Source organism: Leptinotarsa decemlineata, unplaced genomic scaffold (assembly GCF_025532065.1).
Source record: "Leptinotarsa decemlineata unplaced genomic scaffold, Ldec_3_MD MMD2_tig00026340_RagTag_RagTag, whole genome shotgun sequence".
Taxonomy (NCBI): domain Eukaryota; kingdom Metazoa; phylum Arthropoda; class Insecta; order Coleoptera; family Chrysomelidae; genus Leptinotarsa; species Leptinotarsa decemlineata.
The window spans coordinates 7,889,239-7,895,053 of NW_027412694.1; the positions used below are offsets into that span (position 1 = coordinate 7,889,239).

Below are 5,815 nucleotides of genomic sequence, written 5' to 3' on the forward strand. Positions count from 1 at the left end.
ATATTGTTTTATGTACTTTCACGTTTCACGTATAGTATAACTACTCTTTAAGATTAAGTACTGTGTATCTCAAAAACCAGAGCTAATAAAAATTTTTCATTGTTATTTTCGTTTTTATCACCCCAAAATTAGTAGAAATTGACTAATTTAGTGTAGGAAACATTCAAAAAATATTTTTTGTTGTGTTGTGTAATTTTAATGGAAATCGTATATCTTCTCTGTATTTAGTCAAAAACCGGTTGCAATAAGTCAATCTTCGGTTGTGAACGTTATCGTAGAGATGTTGGTGTAGTTGGTACTTGAATGATCGATAATTATATTTGGGAAAAATTCTCCAAACGGACGAATAACTTCTATTCGAGACAATAAAGGTGATTCAAAAATGACTATAAAACTGGCAATCCTGCATTCCCCAAAATATTTCAGAACTATAAATCGTATTCAACAAGGGCCACTACCAAATTTTTGAGTCTACATTACATTTGTTTTCCTGATACTTCAGATGGTTCAATGAACGTTTGTTTCCCTGTATATGAATTCAAGTAACTCAACGCCGCCACTGACATAGTCGACCAGCCTAGGGGCTCATTTGTTTATAAATCACCCAACCCAAACGCGACATTAGCATGAAGTGCCGAGATAAAAAAGAAAATATAAAACAATAATCCTGACAGAAGGTCACCTATGAATTTTATATCTTCTCATCATATCTGTGAAGAATCCGAGCTAGAAAAAGTTTCAGTTCGGGAAAGAATAGAATATGGTGAGGGGGAAATTGGTTAGGGCTTATAAAGTTTTTGAGGAGCTGACATTTTCAGAAAGTTTTTTTGGTGATAAAACAAATATATCGTTTATGTTTGTTTCCTTTGCAGGAACGATTCGATATCCTGTGTATTCAAAGGTAGTGGTTCGGACATTTATTGTATAACGAGATGAAATGAATCTAGAAGTAAAGGAATAAGCGAAGTTGAACGAATAAAGGACAAAATATAAGACCAAGATATTCAGATAAGTGGTATTGTCAGAGTGGCAATTCAGCAAAGTAACAAATCTTAATGAACCTGAAATGAAATAGAAAGCATGGAAAATAATAAAGAATTTTGATTACGCAAATTGCAGTTGATTCCATATTTTTATAAATCCATGACAATAATTAAAAAATCATAATGAATCCAAAATGGAATAGCAAGCATTGTAAATAAGTAAGAATAATGATTTCGCAAATTGCAGTTGATTCCATAATTTTTATAAATATCACATTATGCACATGAAAGTAATAAAATTCATCCTAATGCTTTTTTGAAAGATTAAATTATCGTTACATTATAAAATTAGAAAAAATATATTAAATAAAATATTACACGAAAGAACTTATTTCGAATATATTTATCAATAATCAATTTTTTTCACCGTTCTAAAATCCCTTGTTAGTGCTTTTTGAGAAAACAGATGGTCTGCCATCCAAAAAACTCTGGAATCAACATATCTTCATAGAATACATACGTAAATGTCATGAACAATGATAATAGAAACTTCCTTTGTTTGTATACCACTTGTAATTGTAACTACCGTTACTGCAAATTCGTCCTACAAGGACATTTTCAAAGAAATACAGTCGTTTGGAACAAATACACACGTTTTAAAATATCCTTGAAGAACGAAACTCCAGTAATGTTAGCTACAAATACAAGTGGTATGAAAACATAGGGAGTTTTAATTCTCATTTTTCATGTGATCTCCTACCACGTAGTAACGGCTACATCGATCCATCAATATAATGGTTTTTTCAAGGACAAAACACAAGCACTACTCCTTGGAGAAAATCGTTGCCTGGGTTTTCGTGGCATTGAATTGAACCTGGTTACTTCCTCCCCAATTCAAAATCACCTCTGTATAGATCCTCATCAAGATATGCAACCTCCTGCTGCCGGTGAAGATGTGCATCCGCAGTCGATGTCCTGGAATTCAAATGAAATGATAAGTGAGACAAGTATGCTGTCGTCAGCAAAGAAATATATTATATTCTTGATTTTTTCCAATAAGTCGTTGATATACAATAAAAATAAGGTTGGAGACGATATGGATCCCTGGGGAACACCAGCGTTGATGGTGTTCCCCAGCATATATAGTACAAGTAAACGATATAGTGCAACCTTCAATAATATGGTTAGGGAGCTAACTAATTTCGTTATTCAATAATCATTTCTGATTACATGATCAGAAATGATATATATATATATATATATATATATATATATATATATATATATATATATATATATATATATATATATATATATTTGTTCATTGCATATTGGTGAGCCCGGTATATGAACGGGGCGTTGGTCCACCCAGCACTTCCCGAATATATTTAGGTATATACTTTTCGGAATACTCTTCAGTGGTATGATTTTATTAATAGGCCCATCAGAGGGGTAGATTTTTTCTGAAAATAAAAATTTTACATATCCTTCAAACCTTTGTCAGCCCCATGCTGTTGGTCAGCCCATAGTTATACAAATCGCTATATGAAGAGCATCTTGGTCAGCCCTACAATGCTGCCACATCGAAGGGCTGACCAGGAACGCGATCCATTTCAGTGTATCATTGGATTTCATCGTGAGGGTATCAAGTGTTTTTAAAATCCTGGCAAATCCAGTTTTTCAGAGGTAAACTATGTGTTAGTTTACCGGAAAAATATATTAGGAAAAGAAAAAGATGCCGTTACTATTGAATATTTATGTTTCATATAGTTTCTGTATTATGTACGATTGATTACTTGTTTATTTTGTGGTAATTCATGATCACTTCAATGAAATGAATAAAAACACTTTTGTCTAAGTACCACTAGTTGATTTTATGTATATGACCAGTTTCGGGTTTGACCCCGCATTATTAAGTATTTTTTCAATACTTCAAATCAAATCAAAAATCTTTATTTCCGTAGACCTAGGGACGGCATGGAAAAAGTCACATAACTCAGTACAATTACAATGAGGTCACAATCATAAAACAACATAATTATATGATATATTACATAACATTCAGACCATAAAAGGGGTACAAAAATTAAAATTTTAAATTCCAAATCAGACTGAAAAAATTGATCAAGCAAATAAAATACCTTTTCACATAATACTTTCCGAACTTTTTGTTTAGAGAGCTTTACACTAGTTATTTTTTAATGGATATTGGGAGCTTGTTGTACAGTTTTTTGACATGATATGAGGTCCATTAGTCACCTTGGCTAACTTATGACTAGGAATTAAAATGTTATAGTTTTTTCTCAGGGTGAAGCCCGAAAGAAGACATGTATAATCTCTGTTCTGAAACTTGGTGCAATTTGATTTAACGTAGATTACGCAATTAAAAATATACATGCAAGTAACAGTTAATATATTCAACTTTGCAAATAGTGGTTTACAGGAATCGAGTTTTTTTTTAAAACAAATTGTTCTAATATTTTTTTCTGGAAAATTAATAAGACACTGATTCTATTGCAGTTGCCAAAACAAATAATACAGTAATTGAGGGCAGAGTAAATATATGCATAATAGTAACTTTTAAGAATTTCAATAGACACAAAATTACGCAGATTCCATATAACGAAACAATGTGTCGCTAATTTCTTCAGTATGAAATCAACATGATGATTCCAATTGAGTTGGCAATCAATAAAAACTCCTAAAAATTTTTTATAGTTTACCTGTTCAATATTTTTAATCTCAGACCTAACCAATACACTACAATCAGTTTCCTGAATTGTAAAGAAAATGGTGTTGGTTTTAAGATTATTTAGAATCAAGCCATTCTTAGAACAATAATTTTGCATGTTGAATACAGCATCATTTGCTCTTACTGACAATGTTTCACATTCCGAACCACTGACAGTAAAAGATGTGTCATCAGCAAATTGTATAGAGCACTGTGGATGATTAATTTTTGAAAGGTCATTAACAAATAAAATAAATAGTGTAGGCCCCAAAACACTACCTTGGGGCACACCTGTACCAACGTTTCGAAATTCAGAGAAAAATGACCCAGTTTGAAGCCTAACTTTAACAACCTGTGTACGACCAGTTGAATAGGTTTCAATCCATTTCAGACTTGGACCACGAACGCCCATGCCAAACAGTTCATCAAGAAGAAGACCATGATGACTGATATAAAACGCTCGTGTCAAGTCGAAAAGAACACTAAGTGATTTTTCATCGTTGTCGAAGTTTGATAATACATGATTATGTAGAGAAAGGAATGCATCCTGGGTTGACAAGCCCACTTGAAACCCATATTGGTTGTCAGATACGATATTGTATTTATTTAAAAAGGACACAAGTTTTGATATGATTCTTCAAATATTTTCGAAAATGGAGATAGTAAAGCAATACCTCTGTAGTTCGACATTACATGCTTATCGCTTTTTTTATAGACTGGGACGACCATTGCTTGCTTAAGTCGGGAAGGAAAAATACCTTCAGAGAAAGATAAATTGATTAGATAAATCAGAGGTTCCATTATTTTCAAAGCAGCCTTCATTAAAACATTGCCTGGCAATTCATCAACCCCACTGGAATTTTTCGAACATGCGAATTTAATTATTTCCACGAGTTCAGTTTCATCTATTGGATAGAGGAAAAGACTCTCAGTTTTTACACAACGATTTTCAATGCCACCAGGTGCAGTATTTTTTACTGATGACTCCACTGAATCGACAAAATAACTACTAAATGCTTGAGATACACCGGGACCATCGTCAACAAGTACACCATCGCCAATGTCTTAGATGAATCGTTTATAATAGTATTTTTCCTGATGATAGACCAGGCAGCTTCAGATTATGTTGAGCCTTGAGGAATTGATTATTAAAGTATTGACTTTTTGAAAGCACAATTTTTTGTCTATGATTTTTCAAGAGTTGCTTATATTGACCCAATAAATGTACATTGGTTTGGCTCTTGTTCAAATTATAAATATCTCTGAGTAATATACCTTCTTCAACGATATCCTTAGTAATCCATGGTTTGTGTCTACTTGAATTTTGATTTTGTTTAATTTTTTGAAACTGTTTAGGAAAGGATATATCAAAAGCTTGAAGAAAAACATCATGAAAATGGGAAAATTTAGTATCGAAGTCAAATTCAGTGAAGTATAGAAAATTGCACTTTTCATCCGATAATAAATTTATGAAATGGAGGATATTATGATCATTAAAATTTCTCTTCAAAAAATAATGGTATATATCAGCGGCGACGAAATTTATAGGTAAGGTAATACTTGGTCATGGGGTCAAACCCGAAAACGGTCATATAAATAAAATCAAATATAGGTAATTAGACAAAAGTGTTTTTATTCATTTCATTAAAGTTTCAGTATTCCTACGAAATCTGCAATTGTTTGACACGCGTTAACTATTTTGGCGCGAAACTCTTTGAGAACCTCAGTCATCACCAGAAGACGATTGTAGATACCAACAATCGAAACGTCGTGAACTAACGTGACTTGGAATCTCTACACTTTTTTATTTTTTATTATTTTCTTTTTGCATTCCTTTAATTTTTATTTATTCAATTATTATATTTTTACTTGTAGGTTATTTCACTATCATTTCATTTCAGGTTTATTGTTGCTTAATATAATTGTTATTTTCAACTATTCTTTTTAATTATTCTTTTTTACTTGTTTCAGGGATTTCAAATCATTTTATATAATAGACAATGGAAGTCCGAACTAGTGAAATTCATCACGAAACATTGTCAATCACCTTCAAACAATCTTTGAGAACCGTTACGATTTTTGCAATGGTCATAATGCTATT

General features: G+C 32.1%; 1 long non-coding RNA gene across 1 annotated transcript; it reads left to right on the forward strand.

Annotated features, from left to right (window-relative positions):
* The first annotated feature begins 4,151 nt into the window (after positions 1-4,151).
* On the forward strand, positions 4,152-4,471 carry LOC141485919 (uncharacterized). The gene is made up of 2 exons (XR_012467534.1): positions 4,152-4,376; positions 4,430-4,471. It is a non-coding gene; the product is annotated as an uncharacterized lncRNA (long non-coding RNA).
* The last annotated feature ends 1,344 nt before the right edge of the window (positions 4,472-5,815 follow it).